This window comes from Hordeum vulgare, chromosome 4H (genome assembly GCF_904849725.1).
Source record: "Hordeum vulgare subsp. vulgare chromosome 4H, MorexV3_pseudomolecules_assembly, whole genome shotgun sequence".
In the NCBI taxonomy this organism is placed as follows: Eukaryota; Viridiplantae; Streptophyta; class Magnoliopsida; order Poales; family Poaceae; genus Hordeum; species Hordeum vulgare.
The window spans coordinates 115,165,398-115,185,598 of NC_058521.1; positions in this window are offsets into that span (position 1 = coordinate 115,165,398).

Consider the following 20,201-nt stretch of genomic DNA (forward strand, 5'->3'; position numbering starts at 1 on the left):
GTAAAACAAGACTCCCCCCGGATTGATGTTAGTATGGACGGTACCCGAGGATTCACCTAGCCGTGGAGTGTGATTGATTGGTGGTGGGGGAGTTAAAACTTCACTTTTCTATTTGGGAACCACCTATAGCATGAGTATCATGGAAGATATTGAGAACTCTTGGTCATTTCGTTGACAATGAAAGCATGCCACCCAAAATTATTATCTCTGTTTTCAAAACTTGAGCTCTGGCACCTCTGCAAATCAATGCTTCCCTCTGTGAAGTGTCATTTGCTTATGTGGTTAACTTGTGATCTTGCTGAAATTCTGGTTATGAGTTAGACATAGTTGCAACAACAAGATCAAACAGAGTTTGTCAAAGTTTTTCTTTCTCTCTCAGTTTGTCAACTGAGTTGCTTGAGGACAAGGAAGGTTTTAAGCTTGGGGGAGTTGATACGTCTCCATCGTATCTACTTTTCCAAAGTCTTTTGCGCTTGTTTTGGACTCTAATTTGCATGATTTGAATGGAACTAACCTGGACTGATGCTATTTTTAGCAGAATTGCCTTGGTGTTATTTTTGTACAGAAATCAAAGTTCTCCAAACGTCCTGAAAATTTACGGGGAGTAGTTTTGGAAAATAGGAAAAATACGTGCGCCAAGTTCCACCTCAGGGGGTGGGCCAGTGGGCCACAAGCCCTGGCTCCGCCACCACCCCCCAGGTGGCGGTGGGCAGGCTTGTGGGGCCCACATGGCTCTGCCGCCCCCAACTCCAGATCTATAAGATCCCTTTCATCCCAGAAAAAATAAAAAGAGAAGTTTTCGTCGCGTTTTAGATACGGAGGCGCCGCCACCACCTGTTCTTCATCTGGAGGGCAGATCTGGAGTCCGTCTTGGGCTCCGGAGAGGGGAAATCGTCGCCATCGTCATCATCAACCTTGTTCCCTGTCCAATTCCATGAAGCTCTTCGTCGTTCGTGAGTAATCTATTCGTAGGCTCGCTGGGCGGTGATGAGTAGGATGAGATCTATCATGTAATCGAGTTAGTTTTGATGGGGATTGATCCCTAGTATCGACTATGTTCTGAGATTGATGTTGCTACTACTTTGCCATGCTTAATACTTGTCACTAGGGCCCGAGTGCCATGATTTCAGATCTGAAATTATTATGTTCTCACCAATATATGTGTGTTTTAGATCCGATCTTGCAAGTTGTAGTTACCTACTATGTGTTATGATCCGGCAACCCCGGAGTGACAATAACCGGAAGCACTCCCGGTGATGACCATAGTTTGAGGAATTCATGTGTTCACCAAGTGCTAATGCGTTGGTCTGGTTCTTTATTAAAAGGAGAACCTTAATATCCTGTAGTTTCCTTTTGGACCCCGCTGCCACGGGAGGGATGGACACTAGATGTCATGCAAGTTCTTTTCCCTAAGCACGTATGACGACCCACGGAATGCATGCCTACATCACATTGACGAAAGGGAGCTAGCCACATATCTCTCAGTGTTATAGCTATTGCATGATGAATATCATCCAAACAAATCACCGACCCATTGCCTACGAGTTTGTCCTACTGTTGTTACTTGTCTTACTCTGCTGCTGCTGCTACTACTGTCGCTACCGCTGTTACTTGTTTTGCTCTGCTGCAGCTGCTACTATTGCTATTACCGTCGCTTTCTACTGTTGCTACTTGCTACTGCTGTCACTACTGCTGTTCCTTGCCGCTGCTATTTCTCATTACACACCTGCTACCTGCTACAATCTTGATTTGCTGATTGTTGACGGGAACTTACAATTTCCGTCAACGAGGCAACTTGGCGCCATTGATACAATCGTTAGAAATAGTCTGCCGTGTCAACAGATCCTTTCTGACACCGTTGTTATCATACTACTTTTCTACTGATACTTTGCTTTCTTACAGGTGTGGTTGAATCTGACAAATTCAGCTGCTAATACTCGAGAGTATCCTGTCACCTCCTGTCTGGTAAACCAACAAATTGGGTCGAATACTCTACCCTCAAAAACTGTTGCGAACCCACGCGCTAGTGGGCCATCAACAACATACTTCTAGTTTCGTTGCCAGGGAGTGCTAGCAGCATTCATCTGGTGCCGTTGCAGGGGAAGGTTTGTTGTCATCAGCATTCGTCTAGCCATCGCCAGAGATTGCAATCAAGGGGCGCCAGGGGGTGTCCACAAGCCTGCACGGCGCGGCCACCCCCACAGGCCGTGCCATGGGGGCTTGTGGGCACCCTGCTAGCCCACTTGCCCCCCTCTTTTTCTATATGGAGGGTTTCGTCTAGGAAAAAATCACAGAGGAGCTTTTTCGTGGTTTCGCCGCTGCCACGAGGCGGAACTTGAGCAGAACCAATCTAGAGCTCCGGCAGGACGATCCTGCCGGGGAAACTTCCCTCTCGGAGGGGGAAATCATCGCCATCGTCATCACCAACACTCCTCTCGTCGGAGGGGACTCATCTCCATCAACATCTTCATCAGCCCCATCTCATCTCCAAACCCTAGTTCATCGCTTGTAACCAATCTCTGTCTCGCGACTCCGATTGGTACTTGTAAGGTTGCTAGTAGTGTTGATTACTCTTTGTAGTTGATGCTAGTTGGATTATTTGGTGGAAGAGTTTATGTTTAGATCCATGACGCAATTCATTACCCCTCTGATCATGATTATGATTATGCTTTGTGAGTAGTTACTTTTGTTCCTGAGGACATGGGATAAGTCATGCTAATAGTAGTCATGTGAATTTGGTATTCGTTCGGTATTTTGATATGTTGTATGTTGTTTTTCCTCTGGTGGTGTTATGTGAACGTCGACTACATAACACTTCACCATTATTTGGGCCTAGAGGAAGGCATTGGGAATTAGTAAGTAACTGATGGGTTGCTAGAGTGACAGAAGCTTAAACCCTAGTTTATGCGTTGCTTCGTAAGGGGCTGATTTGGATCCACTAGTTTAATGCTATGGTTAGACTTTGTCTTAATTCTTCTTTCGTAGTTGAGGATGCTTGCGAGAGGGGTTAATCATAAGTGGGATGCTTGTCCAAGTAAGGGCAGTACCAAAGCGCTGGTCCACCCACATATCAAACTATCAAAATAACGAACACGAATCATATGAACATGATGAAACTAGCATGACAGAAATTCCCGTGTGTCCTCGGGAGCGTTTTTCCTCCTATAAGAATTTTTCCGGGCTTTTCCCTTGCTACAAAAGGGATTGGGCCACTTTGGTGCACCGTTGTTACTTTTGTTACTTGTTTCTCGCTACGAATCATCTCACCACACAATCACTTGTTACCGATAATTTCAGTGCTTGCATATATTTCCCTGCTGAAAACCACTTGTCAGATCCTTCTGCTCCTCGTTGGGTTCGACACTCTTACTTATTGAAAGGACTACGATTGATACCTTATACTTGTGGGTCATCAGGACTCTTTTCTAGCGCCGTTGCCGGGGAGTTAAGTGCCTTTGGTAAGTGGAACTTGGTAAGGAAACATTCATATAGTGTGCTGAAATTTATTGTCACTTGTCACTATGGATACTAATCCTTTGAGGGGCTTGTTCGGGGTATCTTCACCTCGAACGGAAGCACGAATGGTTGCTCCTCAACCTTCTGCACCTACTGAAAATATTTTCTTTGAATTTCCTTCGGGTATGCTTGAGAAACTGCTCGCTAATCCTTTTACAAGAGATGGAACATCACATCCAGACTTGCATCTTATCTATGTAGATGAAGTTTGTGGTTTATTTAAGCTTGAAGGTATGCCCGAGGATGAGGTCAAGAAGAAGGTCTTTCCTTTATATTTGAAGGATAAGGCGTTGACATGGTATAGGCTTTCTGATGATACTGGATCATGGGACTACAGTCGGTTGAAATTGGAATTTCATCAAAAGTTTTATCCTGTGCATTTAGTACATCGTGACCGAAATTATATTTACAATTTTTGGCCTTGTGACAGAGAAAGCATCGCTCAAGCTTGGGGGAGGCTTAAATCAATGCTATATTCATGCCCCAATCATGAGCTCTCGAGAGAAATTATCATTCAGAACTTCTACGCTCGGCTTTCTCTTGATGATCGCACCATGCTTGACACTTCTTGTATCGGTTCTTTTATGAAGAGAGATATTGACTTCAAATGGAATTTATTGGAGAGAATTAAACGCAACTCTGAAGATTGGGAGCTTGAAGAAGGTAAGGAGTCAGGTATGAGTTTCACTTTTGATTGCGTTAAATCCTTTGTTGAGACAAATACCTTTAGTGACTTTAGCGCTAACTATGGACTTGACTCTGAGATAGTAGCTTCACTGTGTGAATCTTTTGCTGCTCGTATTGATCTCCCCAAAGAGAAGTGGTTTAAATATCATCCTCCGGTAGAAGTCAATGCAGTTAAACCCACTCCAGTTGAAGAGAAAGTCATTGCCTATAATGATCCTGTGGTACCCAGTGCTTACATTGAGAAACCACCTTTCCCTGTTAGGATAAAGGGTCATTCTAAAGCTTCAACTGTGATACGTAGAGGCTATATTAGAACACCTACACCCCCTGAGCAAATTAGAGTTGAACCTAGCATTTCTATTATCAAAGATCTTTTGTCTGAAGAAGTTGAGGGACATAATATTCACTTTTGTGAAGATGCTGCTAGAATTGCTAAACCTCAGGCTAGAGACAACCATAGGCCTGTTGTTGGCATGCCTGTGGTTTCTGTTAAGATAGGAGATCATTGTTACCATGGTTTATGTGACGTAGGTGCTAGTGTTAGTGCAATACCTTAATCCCTATACGATGAAATCAAAGACAAGATTGCACCTGTTGAGATAGAGCCTATTGATGTCACTATTCAGCTTGCCAATAGAGATACTATCTGCCCTGTGGAATTGTTAGGGATGTTGAAGTCTTGTGTGGTAAAACGAAGTATCCTTCTAATTTCCTCGTTCTTGCTACCGCACAAGATAGCTTTTGTCCCATCATATTTGGTAGAACTTTTCTCAATACTGTCAATGCTCACATTGATTGTGAGAAGCAAACTGTCATTTTTGGCTTTGAAGGTGTGTCACATGAGTTCAATTTCTCTAAGTTTGGTAGACAACCTCATGAAAAGGAGTTGCCTAGTAAGGATGAAACTATTGCCTTAGGCTCTATTGCTGTGCCTCCTACTGATCCCTTAGAGCAATACTTGCTTGAGCATGAAAATTATATGCATATGGATGAAAGGGATGAGATAGATAGAGTTGTCTTATAACAATATCCTATCCTTAAGAATAACTTGCCTGTTGAACTTCTTGGGGATCCACCCCCACCAAAGGGTGATCCTGTGTTCGAGCTTAAATAGTTGCCTGATACTCTTAATTATGCCTAGCTTGATGAAAAGGAGATATATCCTGTCATTATTAGTGCTAGTCTCTCGGAGCATGAAGAAAAGAAGTTACTAAAAACTCGGAGGAAGCACCGTGCTGCTATTGGATATACTCTTGATGATCCTAAGGGCATTAGTCCTACCCTTCGGCAGCACAAGATTAAAACTGATCCTGACGTTAAACCAGTTGCTGATCATCAAAGGAGATTAAATCCTAAGATGAAAGAAGTAGTGAGAAAAGAAATACTAAAGCTCCTGGAAGCATGTATCATTTATCCTGTTGCTCATAGCGATTGGGTGAGTCCGGTGCATTGCCTTCCTACGAAGGGAGGCATTACCGTTGTCCCCAATGATAAGGATTAATTGATCCCACAGAGGATTATCACTGGCTATAGGATGGTGATCGAATTTAGGATACTGAATAAAGCCACTAGGAAAGATCATTACCCTTTGCCTTTTATCGACCAAATGCTAGAAAGGCTGTCTAAACACACACACTTTTGCTTTCTAGATGGTTATTCTGGTTTCTCCCAAATACCAGTTGCACAATCTGATTAGGAGAAAACCACTTTCACCTGCCCTTTCGGTACCTTTGCCTATAGATGTATGCCTTTTGGCTTATGTAATGCACCTGCCACCTTTCAAAGATGTATGATGGCTATATTCTCTGACTTTTGGGAAAAGATTGTCGAGGTTTTCATGGATGACTTCTCCGTTTACGGGTCTTCCTTTGATGATTGCCTCAACAACCTTGATCGAGTCTTACAGAGATGTAAAGACACCAATCTTGTCTTTAATTGGGAGAAGTGCCACTTTATGGTTAATGAAGGCATCGTCTTAGGACAAAAATTTTCCGAAAGAGGTATCGAAGTCGATAAGGCTAAGGTTGATGCAATCGAGAAAATGCCATACCCCACAGATATCAGAGGTATAAGAAGTTTCCTTGGTCATGCTGGTTTCTACAGAAGGTTCATTAAAGACTTTTCTAAGATTTCTAGGCCTCTTACCAATCTCTTGCAAAAGGATATTCCTTTTCTCTTTAATGAAGATTGTGAGGAAGCCTTCGAAATACTTAAGAGGGATTTGATAACTTCACCTATTGTTCAACCACCTGATTGGAACTTACCTTTTGAGATCATGTGTGATGCTAGCGATTATGCTTTTGGTGCTGTTCTTGGGCAAAGAGTTGATAAGAAGTTGAATGTTATTCACTATGCTAGTAAAACTCTGGACAGTGCCCAAAGAATCTATGCCACTACGGAGAAGTAATTTTTAGCAGTCGTGTTTGCATGTGAAAAGTTCAGGTCTTACATAGTTTATTCCAAAGTCATTATTCACACTGATCACGCTGCTATTAAGTACTTCATGGAGAAGAAGGACGCTAAACCTAGACTTATCAGATGGGTTCTCTTGCTACAGGAATTTGATTTGCACGTTGTCGACAGAAATGGTGCTGATAACCAAGTAGCAGATAACTTGTCTAGGTTGGAGAACGTTCTTGATGACCCACAACCTATTGATGATAGCTTTCCCGATGAGCAATTGAATGTCATCAATGCTTCACGTAGTGCACCGTGGTATGCTGATTATGCGAGCTATATCGTTGCCAAATACATACCACCTGGTTTCACGTACAGCAAAAGAAGAAATTCTTCTTTGACTTGAGACATTACTTTTGGGATGATCCTCACCTTTATAAGGAAGGAGTAGATGGTGTTATTAGATGTTGTGTACCTGAACAGGAATAGGGACAGATCCTACAGAAGTGTCACTCCGAGGCCTACGGAGGACACCATGCGGGAGATAGAACTTCACAGAAGGTATTGCAATCAGGTTTCCATTGGCCCACTCTCTTCCAGGATGCCCGTAAGTTTTTCTTGTCGTGTGACGAATGTCAAATAATAGGTAATATTAGCAAACGTCAGGAAATTCCTATGAACTATTCACTTGTCATTGAACCATTTGATGTTTGGGGCTTTGATTATATGGGACCTTTTCCAAAATCCAATGGGTAGACTCACATCTCGGTTGCTGTTGATTACGTCATTAAGTGGGTAGAAGCTATCCCCACTAGTAGTGCTGATCACAACACCTCTATCAAGATGCTGAAAGAAGTCATCTTCCCTTGATTGGAGTCCCTAGATATATAATGACCGATGGTGGTTCACACTTCATTCATGGTGCTTTCCGTAAAACGCTTGCTAAGTACGATGTCAACCATATAATTGTGTCTCCCTACCACCCTCAGTCCAGTGGTCAAGTAGAGCTAAGCAACAGAGAGATTAAACTGATTCTGCAAAAGGCTGTCAACAGGTCTACAAAGAATTGGTCTAAGAAGCTCGATGATGCACTGTGGGCTTATAGAACTGCCTATAAGAATCCCATGGGCATGTCTCCGTACAAAATGGTGTACGTTAAAGCATGTCATTTACCTCTTGAGCTAGAGCATAAAGCTTATTGGGCAATCAAAGAGCTCAACTTTGATTTCAAACTTGCCGGTGAGAAGAGGTTATTTGATATTAGATCGCTTGATGAGAGGAGAACTCAGGCATATGAGGATGCCAAGCTTTTCAAAGAGAAGGTTAAGAGGTGACGTGATAAGAGGATACAAAAGCGTGAGTTCAATGTAGGTGATTATGTCTTGCTATATAACTCTCGTTTAAGATTCTTTGCAGGCGAACTTCTCTCTAAATGGGAAGGTCGCTACGTTGTTGAGGAAGTATATCGTTCCGGTGCTATCAAGATCACACGGAAGGTAATTGACCGAGAGTGGTAAATGGGCAGAGAATCAAGCATTATATCTCAGGTACTCCCATAAATGTTGAAAGCAATATCATCAAAACCATAACTCTGGAAGAATACCTAACGGCCATTTATGAGCCTGTTTCAGACTCCGAAAACGAAGAGGTATGTGATTCGGTAAGAAAACAGAGTCCAAAAATTTCCCAATAGGAAATTTTCTCCGTTTTGGAATATTTGAAAAAATACAAAAATTGGAAGTAGTCCGGAAAGTGCGCGAGGAGGCTACAAGCCTGCACGGCGCGGGCCCACCCCCTGTCCACACCGTGAGGGCTTGTGGCCACCTCGTGTGCCTCCCGGACTCCGTTTTCGTGTAGGGGACTACTTCTGGTCTGGAAAAAATCATTATATATACTTCTGTTTGGTCTAACCCCTGCATCACGCAGATTTCCTGTGCTTTTTGTTTCGAGCCTGTTTTCTGCCGCAGATCTAGGTCAAGATGTCTTCTCAGGATTCAGAGGGGGAGAGCTATGTGGCTGATTACCTTGCTAACCCCAAGGTCTATGGGGACTTTGATCCATATGTCTGGACCTCTGCTGAGGAAGAAGATTATGATCCGAAGGGGAAGGAACAAACAAGTTCCGATGAAGAGGAGGCTCCTCTACCTCAACCTGGACACACGCATGTGGAGTTCAAGAAGTCGAGCCTCCCTGACTCAAGGAAGAATCCTAAGACCTTGTTTATCCCTTCTCGTTTCTTGCAGGAGAGTAAGAAGGAATTATGCCAAAGGGTGTTGAAGCTTGAAAAGGAAAATGATGATCTGAGGGAGCAGAATTTTATGCTCAAGTGGAAATTAAACAAGCTCAAGACCTCTGCAACAACTCCTCCACCTTCACCACCAAAGGAAGACAACTGCGCATTGCTATGGGCAATCCCCTTGGCTTGTACCAAGCTTGGGGGAGCTGTCCCGGTATCGTATCACCATCACATCTTTTGCCTTTACCTTTGTTTTAGTTTTCCTTTTTAGTTTTGTTTTTCTCTAGTAGATTAAAAGTCTTAGTGTTTTAGTCTTGAGTTTTGCTTTGTGTCACCCCCGATGTATTCTTGCTCGCGAGCCATATTACAAAGGGTGTCTTAGTTGAAGGGCTTTGCCTCTTGCCATGATCAAAAGAGTGAGAACAGAACAAAAGCATGAAAGATCATGTAATGATCTTATGGGAAGTGATGGCTTCACATATAAAAACAATGAGGATTGAAACTTGCTGAGGGTAGGAAAACGTAGACCTTGGTCATTGTTGCAATTAATAAGAAGTGATAAAGAAGGAGAGGTTCACATACAAATATATCATCTCTGACACCATCTATGATTGTGAACACTAACCAAACTATTGCATGCCTAGAAGTAGATGTTGGACAAGGAAGACAACGTAATGAATTGTGTTTGCTTGGCTCTGAACAATGTTATATGATTAGAGATCCCTTAGCATGTGACGATTGCTTCCACCTCATATTAGCCAAAACTCCCGCACCAAGTAGAGATACTACTTGTGCATCCATAAACCTTCAAACCAGTTTTGCCATGAGTGTCCACCATACCTACCTATGGATTGAATAAGATCCTTCAAGTAAGTTGTCATCGGTGCAAGCAATAAAAATTGCTCTCTAATATGTATGATCTATTAGTGTGTGGAAAATAAGCTTTATACGAACCTGTGATGAGGAAGACATAAAAGCGACAGACTGCATAATAAAGTTCCTTATCACAGGAGGCAATATAAAGTGACGTTCCTCCCCACTAAGAGGACACGCATGCAAACCTCAAAAGCGCATGACAACCTCTGCTTCCCTCTGCGAAGGGCCTATCTTGTACCTTTACTTTTTGCCCCTGAAAGAGTCATGGTGATCTTCACCAATTCCTTATTTTGCCTTTGTCTTGGCTACCGTCACATGCTTGGGAAAGATCTATATTCATATGTCAACTTGGAGGTAGGCGTTCATGAATTATTATTGTTGAGATTACCCTTGAGGTAAGCAGTTGGGAGGCAAAACTATAAGCCCCTATCTTTCTCTGTGTCCGGCTGAAACTTTGATCTCATGAGTACCACGTGAGTTGTAGCAATTGTAGAGAACGAAAGAATGATTGAGTATGTGGATTTGCATTACAAGCTCTTATTTGACTCTATCTGATGCTGTGATAAATTGCAATTGCTTCAATGACTAAAGGCTATTGGTTGTTACTTCTCGGTAAGGTTCTTGATCCATGCTTTACTTTGTGAAGGAATTATCACTTTAGCATGAGAGATTATATGTTGGTATTGCTGTTCTGATCTTGATCATGATGCATGCATGTTCGTATCTTGTTTTGTCGACACCTCTGTCACTAAACAAGTGGACATATTTATTGAGCTCGGCTTTCGTTTGAGGAAAAGCGAGGTTTAAGCTTGGGGGAGTTGATACATCCATTTTGCATCATGTTTTCATGTTGATATTTATCGCTTCTTTGGCTATTATTTCACTTCACGGTACTATTCGTATGCCTTTTCTCTCTTATTTTGCAAGGTTTACATGAAGAAGGAGAATACCGGCAACTGGAGTTCTGGTCTGAAAGTGCAGCAAAGTTGAGATACCTATTCTACGAAACTCCAAATGTCGTGAAAATCAACGGGGATTTTTTTTCCCGATTTATCAAAAATACTGGGCCGAAGAAGTGCCAGAGGGGAGCTACGGGATGGCCACAAGCCTGCATGGCGCGGCCACCCCCTAGGCCGCGCCATGGGCGCTTGTGGGCACCCTGCTGGCCCATTTCCCCCTCTTTTGCTATACGGAGGGTTTCGTCCAGGAAAAAATCACAGAGGAGCTTTTTCGTGGTTTCGCCGCCACCACGAGGCGGAACTTGAGCAGAACAATTCTAGAGCTCCGGCAGGACGATCCTGCCGGGGAAACTTCCCTCCTGGAGGGGGAAATCATCGTCATCGTCATCACCATCACTCCTCTCGTCGGAGGGGACTCATCTCCATCAACATCTTCATCAGCACCATCTCATCTCGAAACCCTAGTTCATCACTTGTAACCAATCTCCGTCTCGCGACTCCGATTGGTACTTGTAAGGTTGCTAGTAGTGTTGATTACTCTTTGTAGTTGATGCTAGTTGGACTATTTGGTGGAAGAGTTTATGTTTAGATCCTTGATGCTACTCATTACCCCTCTGATCATGATTATGATTAAGTTTTGTGAGTAGTTACTTTTGTTCCTAAAGACATGGGATAAGTCATGCTAATAGTAGTCATGTGAATTTGGTATTCGTTCGGTATTTTGATATGTTGTATGTTGTTTTTCCTCTAGTGGTGTTATGTGAACATCGACTACATAACACTTCACCATTATTTGGGCCTAGATGAAGGCATTGGGAAGTAGTAAGTAGATGATGGGTTGCTAGAGTGACACAAGCTTAAACCCTAGTTTATGCGTTGCTTCGTAAGGGGCTGATTTGGATCCACTAGTTTAATGCTATGGTTAGACTTTGTCTTAATTCTTCTTTCATAGTTGTGGATGCTTGCGAGAGTGGTTAATCATAAGTGGGATGCTTGTCCAAGTAAGGGAAGTACCCAAGCATTGATCCACCCACATATTAAACTATCAAAGTAACGAACGCGAATCATATGAACATGATGAAACTAGCATGACAGAAATTCCCGTGTGTCCTCGGGAGCGTTTTTCCTCCTATAAGACTTTGTACAGGCTTATACCTTGCTACAAAAGGGATTGGGCCTCTTTGCTGCACCGTTTCTACTTTTGTTACTTGTTGCTCGCTACGAATCATCTCACCACACAATCACTTGTTACCGATAATTTGAGTGCTTGCAGATATTTCCTTGCTGAAAACCACTTGTCAGATCCTTCTGCTCCTCGTTGGGTTTGACACTCTTACTTATCGAAAGGACTACGATTGATCCCCTATACTTTTGGGTCATCAGTTGTCTATGGAGGTATCTATGCTACTCGTCTTGCTAGACATTTTGAGATACCTATTGGACTGGACGAGGAAGAGGAGATTCTTCTCCCTGAGAGATATCTAGATTATGATAGCGTGGTTCGCCATGACTTTCTTGATAGAGATATAAATAGAAGGATGATTTATAACCTGGTATTTAGTCAGGGTACTCGTGAGACAATTACTTTGACTGCTCCTTCTTTGTTCAATCTTCATACAGGTAGGTACATTATTATGCCCTTGGACATCTACGCATAATGAGGCATAGCCAAACCACAGGTGCCCGTGCCCGAGCCACCAGTCGAGTACCAGACACCAGTTTATCAGTGGGAGCCAGAGGAGTTCACACAGCAGTGGCACCCTCAGTACACTCCGGAGTACCCCGGACCTGGTTATTTCCCTCCTTGGGAGTAGACCAACTTAGGCCAAAATCGTAAGCTTGGGGGAGTACGTGTTTCTCACCGACTTTATATTCATGCTTACACTTTCACTTTGATAGTCGGTGCTCACACTTTGCAACTGTATCATCCATGCTAGTTTATTTATTTTTCTCGCTTTCTTCTCGTGTGTTTGTCTAGTTTGATAAAACCCAAAAAGATTTTCTTGTTCTTCTTTTGCTTGTTGGGAGCTTTCCCATGTAAATAGTTTTCTTTTTCTTTGGGTCAAGGTAGAAGACCATGGTTACAATGTTTAGTGGCTCTCGCATGCTTATCTATGTATTTGTTAAAGAGCATATTACCTTGTCTTCTCCTTTGTGTTTGCTTGCAGATTCCAGCTTAGTCCAATGCACGAGCACTCTTATTATTGTTCACAACATTCGGTCGTGCAAGTGAAAGGCAATAATGACGATATATGATGAAGTGACTGAGCCTGGAAAAGCTGGTATGAACTCGATCTATTTTGTTTTTGTAAATATGACTAGCTCATCGTTCCCGATTCAGCTTTGTTGTGAGAGAAACATGTTTGCAATGAAAACTTAGAGATCATCGTTTCTGATGCCATGCTTAATTAGCTAGGAGCTTATAATGGTTTGTCTTGGATGCCAACATGAATCTTGAGATGACTATGATGTAGTATGATAGGATGGTATCCTCCTTTGAATGATTCAAGTGTCTTGACTTGGCGCATGTTCACGCATGTAGTTGAAACAAAATCAACATAGCCTCTATGATATTCATGTTCATGGTGATTTATGTCCTACTCATGCTTGCACTCAATGTTGGTTAATCTCAATGCATTTTGACGACTGTTGTCGCTCTCTAGTTGGTCGCTTCCCAGTCTTTTGCTAGCCTTCACTTGTACTAAGTGGGAATACTGCTTGTGCATCCACTTCCATAAACCCAATGTTGTTCCATATGAGTCCGCCATACCTACCTATATGAGGTATCTACTTGCCGTTCCAAGTAAATTTGCATGTTCCACTCTCTAAATCTTCAAGAAATAATATGTTTTGCATGCCTGAACCGCTCATGTGGTGACAGGGGGCTAGCAGTATCTTCCATGCTAGGCGTGTTATCCTCGATATGTGTTTATTCACTATCACTCACGAGAAAGGGGCCGCTAATTGGAATGCCCAGTTCCACACTCAAATCAAAAATATAATTGCAAACAAAACTCCCCCCGGATCGATGTTGGTATGGACGGCCGCCGAGGATTCGGCTAGTCGTGGAGAGTGATTGATCGGTGGTGGGGGAGTCAAACCTTTACTTTTCTGTTTGGGAACCGCCTATAGCATGTGTAGGGTGGAAGATGGTGAAAACTCTTGGTCATTGCGTTGACAATGAAAGCATGCCATCCAAAATTATTGATCTCTGTTTTAAAAGCTTGAGCTCGGGCACCTCTTCAAATCAATGCTTCCCTCTGCGAAGGGCCTGTCTATTTATGTTCCTGTTGAGTCATCCTCTTCATATAAAAGCACCAATTAGATAGCACCTCTCTCATTTTTATGCTTTGCTTTTAACTGTGATTGAGTATGACTGTGACTGGATCTTCTTTGCCATGAATGACAATGTTTAGTCATCCCTTGGTCTTTGAAGGTGCTCTGCATTTATGTTTTGCGGTCTCAGAAGGAGCTTGCGAGATACCATCTGTTCACACTGCTTCATGATTGTTTTGATTGAAGTGTTGACATTTGAGACTTATTATTATTTGCTCGCTAGTTGATTATGCCATTGATATGAGTTTATCGTGAGACCTAGATGTCATTTGCTTATGTGGTTAGCTTGTGATCTTGTTGAAATTCTGGATATGAGTTAGACATAGTTGCAATAACAAGATCAAATAGAGTTCGTAAATTTTTTCTTTTGTCTCTTTCAGTCTGTAAACTGAATTGCTTGAGGACAAGCAAGGTTTTAAGCTTTGGGTAGTTGATATGTCTCCATCGTATCTACTTTTCCAAACTCTTTTGCCCTTGTTTTGGACTCTAGTTTGCAAGATTTAAACGGAACTAACCCGGACTAACGCTGTTTTCAGCAAAATTCCCACGGTGTTGTTTTTGCGCAGAAATAAAAGTTTTCGGAATGACCTAGAAATTTACGGGGATTTTTTGTGGAATATATAAAAAATTCTGGTGCAAGAATCAACCGGAGGGGTGGAGCTGAGAGCCCACAAGCCCACCAGGCGCGCCCTCCCTGGCCGCGCCTGGCAGGCTTGTGGGGCCCACGAAGCTCCACTGCCTCCAATATCAGCTCTATTTAGTCCCTTTCATCCGGAAAAAATCAAGGAGAAGAGTTCATCGCGTTTTACGATACGGAGGCGCCGCCACCTCCTGTTCTTCCTCTGGAGGGCAGATTTGGAGTCCGTTCTGGGCTCCGGAGAGGGGAGATCGTCGCCATCATCATCATCAACCTTCCTTCATCGCCAATTCCATGATACTCTTCACCGTTCGTGAGTAATCTCATCGTAGGCTTGCTGGACGGTGATGGTTGGATGAGATCTATCATGTAATCGAGTTAGTTTTGACGGGCATTGATCCCTAGTATCCACTATGTTCTGAGATTGATGTTGCTACTACTTTGCCATGCTTAATGCTTGTCACTCGGACCCGAGTGCCATGATTTCAGATCTGAACCTATTATGTTGTTGCCAATATACGTGTGTTCTTGATCCTATCTTGCAAGTTGTAGTCACCTACTATGTGTTATGACCCCGCAACCCTGGAGTGACAATAGCCGGAACCACTCCCAGAGATGACCATAGTATGAGGAGTTCATGTATACACTAAGTGTTAATGCATTGGTCCATTTCTTTATTAAAAGGAGAACCTTAATATCCCGTAGTTTCCATTAGGAGTCCGCTGCCACGGGAGGGATGGACAATAGATGTGATGCAAGTTCTTTTCCCTAAGCACGTATGACTACATACGGAATACATGCCTACATTACATTGACGAACTGGAGCTAGTTACATATCTCTCCGTGTTATAACTGTTGCATGATGAATAACATCCGGCATAATCGTCCATCACCGATCCAATGGCTACGAGTCTTTTCCTACTGGTCCTCGCTTCGTTACTTTGTTGCTACTGCTGCTACTTTGCTGCTACTAGTCACCGTTGCTACTGTTGCTATCACACTACCTTGCTACTGATACTTTGCTTCAGATACTAAATCTTTCAGGTGTGGTTGAATTGACAACTCAACTGCTAATACTTGAGAATATTCTTTGGCTTCCCCTTGTGTCGAATCAATAAATTTGGGTTGAATACTCTACCCTCGAAAACTGTTGCGATCCCCTATACTTGTGGGTTATCAACTCGCATGAAGCGAGATATTGCTCAGTTCGTATTTGAATGTGATGTATGCCGAAGGGTGAAAGTAGAGCATCAACGTCCAGCAGGTCTTTTGCATCCATTGCCCATTCCCGAGTGGAAGTTCGACCATATTGAGATGGATTTTGTCACCAGGTTTCCGAAGTCCAAGAAGGGTAACGATGTCATCTCCATCATCATCGACAAGTTGGGCAAAGTGGCTCATTTTATTCCAATCATGGAATCCATCTCGGCAGCTCAGCTTGCAGAGCTGTACACTTCTAGGATAGTATCTTTGCACGGCGTGCCTATGCTGATTTCTTCGGATCGCGGAAGTATCTTCACTTCCAAGTTCTGGGACTCTTTTCAGTCTGTGATGGGTACGAAGATACGATTCAACACAACTTTTCATCCTCAGACTAGTGGGAAAGTGGAGAGAGTCAATCAGGTCCTTGAGGATATGCTGAGAGCCTGTGTCATTTCTTTTCGCATGAAGTGGGAAGACTGCCTACCTTTCGTTGAGTTCTCGTATAACAACAGTTATCAAGCTAGTTCAGGCAAAGCTCCGTTTGAGATTCTCTATGGCAGGAAGTGCCGTACCCCTCTCAACTGGTCCAATACTGGTGAGCGTCAGATTCTTGGGAATGACTTGATCGAAGAATTAGAAGAAATGTGTCGGGTCATTCGGGATAATCTCAGAGCAGCGCAGTCCCGTCAGAAGAGCTACTATGACAGCAAGCATCGTGACATGTCTTATGAGCGCGATGACTTCGTCTATCTCAAAGTGTCCCCTATGAAGGGCACTCAGCATTTTCGCATCAAAGTCAAGCTTGCTCCTCGTTTTGTTGGTCCTTTTTGAGTTGTTGGCAAGAGAGGCGACCTTGCGTATCAACTTGAGCTCCTTTCAAACTTCGCAAATGTGCATGATGTGTTCCATGTCTCTAAGCTCGGGAGATGCTTCAAGACTCTCGAGCGCACAGTTGATCTTCAAGATATCTAGCTTCAACCCGACCTATCCTATCGTGAGCATCCAGTTGCAGTTCTCAAGACGACTAATTGCAAGACCCGCAACAAGTCAATCAAGTTTCTCAAGGTGAAGTGGTCACATCATTCCGATAAAGAGGCCACTTGGGAACGCGAGGATCACCTCCATTCTGAATTCCCAGAGTTCTTTTAGTCCTTGATCTCGGGACGAGATCTTCTTGTAGTGTGGGAGAGTTTGTAATGCCCCAAGAGTAATATTGCCATATTTGGAACCTTGCCATGTATGGATCCTTGATGTCATGCATATGGAGTTGTCATTTCATGTGACTTATATCTTGTTTCCCTTTGCATCATGCCATCCATAGCATTCATCCATGCTTGTGTGTTGTGGTGTTAATCTTAGGTGTGATTGTGATGGGTATGTGGTATGTGAAGTGGTGTGCAAAGCTTAGGTTTCAACTTGGCTTGTTCTTCCAAACTAGGTTTCAACAAAACCCTTCTTCTTTAATTCTTTGAGGTCATGTTTTACTTGCTCCTTTTCTGGTTTAAAAAATGTTGGCCTTTTAATGCTTATTTTTTGTGAGTGTGGAGATGTGAAAGAGGGGTTTGGAAAGCTTTATTTCTTTGTGTTAAAAACTTCAAAGCAGATTTGATAAATCTGTTTGGTGATTATTTTTAGTTGCTCAATAAATCCCCTTTTCATTTTTATTAAATGTGGCATAATTCACTTATCTCAAGGGACATTTTGTTTTATTTTGGGTCAACTGATTTTTGCCTTGTGCATTTTATTGTTTCTGTTTTGTTTTAAAATAGGAATTCCCACGGGGATCCTTTTCTTTATCTGGCGCCAGCCGAGTGGGCCTCCCCCCCTCGCCGACCCAGCTTCTTCTTTCCCACGCGCGCGACAGCCCAACTCAGGCGTCTGTCTTCCTCCTCCTTTCCAGCGAGGCACTGGCCCCATGCGTCAGCCTCTCTCTCTCGTTCCCCTTTCCACCGAGGCTCCTCCTTGACGCACACGGGCGCCGGCAGCGCGTCCCTCGCCTCCTCCTCCTCCTATAAAGCCCCCCCGACATCCGGGCCGCTAGGGTTCCTCCTAGCCGCCGCCACCTCCTTTCCATCTTCCTCCTCCCTCTCCCTGGCGTCGACAGGAGGCGGCCCGAGCTCCTCCTCCGCCATGGCCGACCCCCTGTTGAGTTCGCCACCGTCGATGGAGTACCTCTTCTTCCTCTCCAATCGATCCGGGAGCACTCGGAGTACCAGGGGAGTCCGTTCCCGCAGCTCGGAGACGCCGATCACCTCTTCTTCCTCGACGTCGAAGACGAGCCCTTCTTCCTCCTATGCTCCGACGACTGCTTCCGCGACGTCTTCTTCCTCGTCGACCACTTCTTCCTCTTCGTCAAGCGCGTCCTCCTCGACCAGTGGGTGAGCAGCCGATCTCCTCCCCGTTCCCCTGCTAGTAGGATCTCTCCTAGAGCCATAGTTGCGCACCATAGTTCCTCTCTATCGCCGGCGCCGCCGTGCTCGTGGAGCCGTAGCTGAAGTGCGCCTCTCGTCGTGTTTAGGGGTCAAATGGGTTCGCCTTGAGCCCCTCTTCCTCCCGACGAGTGTCCGTAGCCCTATTAGAAGCGTAGCGTCGGCGGTGACCCTCCCCTGTTTCGGTCGCCGTCGAGAGGTAGGAGAAGCAGGGGGTATTCCTAAGAGAGTTACCTCCCACTGTGTAGTAACAATCGATCGAATAGCGCAGTGGCAGTAGGGTGATTTTGCTTCACGCAGGTCGTGGGTTCGAGGCCCCGCAAGCGCACCCCTTTTGTTTTTTTTCTGGTGCAGTAGCGAACAGGGAAGCTTACCCTGGCAGCTCCCTCTATTCTGTCGAGTCCAGTGCTGTAGCGTAGTGGTGTGGCTGCCTGTCGATCCAGCGGTGATCCTGGGTTCGAACCAGGGACTCCCCACTTGTTGTTTTTTATTATTTTCTTTTGTTTTTCTTTTTCTTTCCTGTTAATACCCTTTTCTTTGCAGCAACTGGTCACTTGTTGTGGGTATAATTTCTATGTGGTTTTGGTTATGTGCCTAGAGTGTATGTGCACATGTGGTGTGTGCTTGTGTGTGTGTATGTATGTGTGTGTGTGCCACACATACATGTGCTTGTGAGTAGAATGGAGTTGTAGGTGTGAAGGTTTGTAGATGTTGTGCTCCTGTATGTGTGCTAACAAGTGTATGGGGTGTATGTATACATGTAGGTGAGACCACGCTTGTATGTGTAGGAGAGAAAGTGTGTTTGCACATAGGTAGTTGCATGTGTGTGTGTGTAGAGATTAGTGTGTGCATGTGTGTGTATTAGAACTAGCATGTGTAGGTGCTAGTGTGTGCTTGCATGGTTGTAAGTGTGTGTGTGTGTGGTGGGGTTATAAGGCACATGTGCACGAGGGAAAACCCCTCATGTTCACCATTGGAGTTGTGGGTGTGGGCATGTGCTTGTGTAGATGAAGTAATAGTGAACCAATGTGATATGTCACTATTTGAGACTATATGATTCTATGTTGTTTTTCCTTTCAACTTCGTGCCTACATGCTGTGTGCAAGTACCTAGGTATTATATATGTTTTTGGGGTAGAATCTTCCCAGGAATCCATTGGTGGAATCAGATTTCACTTTGGGGTACTTCCTGGAAATGTCATTTTTCTGTCTTGATGCTATGTTTAGAGCTTGGTGCCATGTGGTGTGATGGGCCCATGGGGATGAATCCTTGATGTTGCAATAGTGGGTGAACCCCTCTACAGCATGGTAGTTTTTTTATTCTTAGGAGTTTGTATGTGCAAGTTGTGCCTTGTCAAAGTTGACATGTGGTTGAAATTGTGATCTTGGTGAAAATCTGTGATTTTCACTAAGTCTGAGAAACTGCTGTTATTTTCTTCCCTTGTTGTTGTGGTGCAAAAGCTCATGTGTTGGGAATCAGCCCTTGCAATCAACTAGAGCGTTGGAGCTTTTGTGTTTGTCTATCTCTCTGTTAAATTTCATTCACTTTCAGTTCCTGTAGATATTATTTTGGAGGCTGTCAGAATGCTTCAGAGCATAAGCAGCTGGTTAGAATCTGAGATTTTCACAAAGTCCCAGAAATCTGTTATTTGTGTCCAAGTTAACACCTGTATATCTTCCTGTGTGTCACCCCTTTGTATTATATTTTTTCTCAGTCTTGTAGAGATTTTGAATACCTTTTTCCACATATCTTGTTTGGCACATTTGGGTGGTTGTAGGTACTTTGCATGTTGCTCACAAAGTGCTATGATGTTGTTTAGGACAGATTGCATGTTTTACTTGTTTTGAAGCTTGTGTTAGTATTGTTGGTGGTGTGGTCAGTTTCTTTGCACCACCCTACCTATATGTGTTTGTTTGATCATGTGG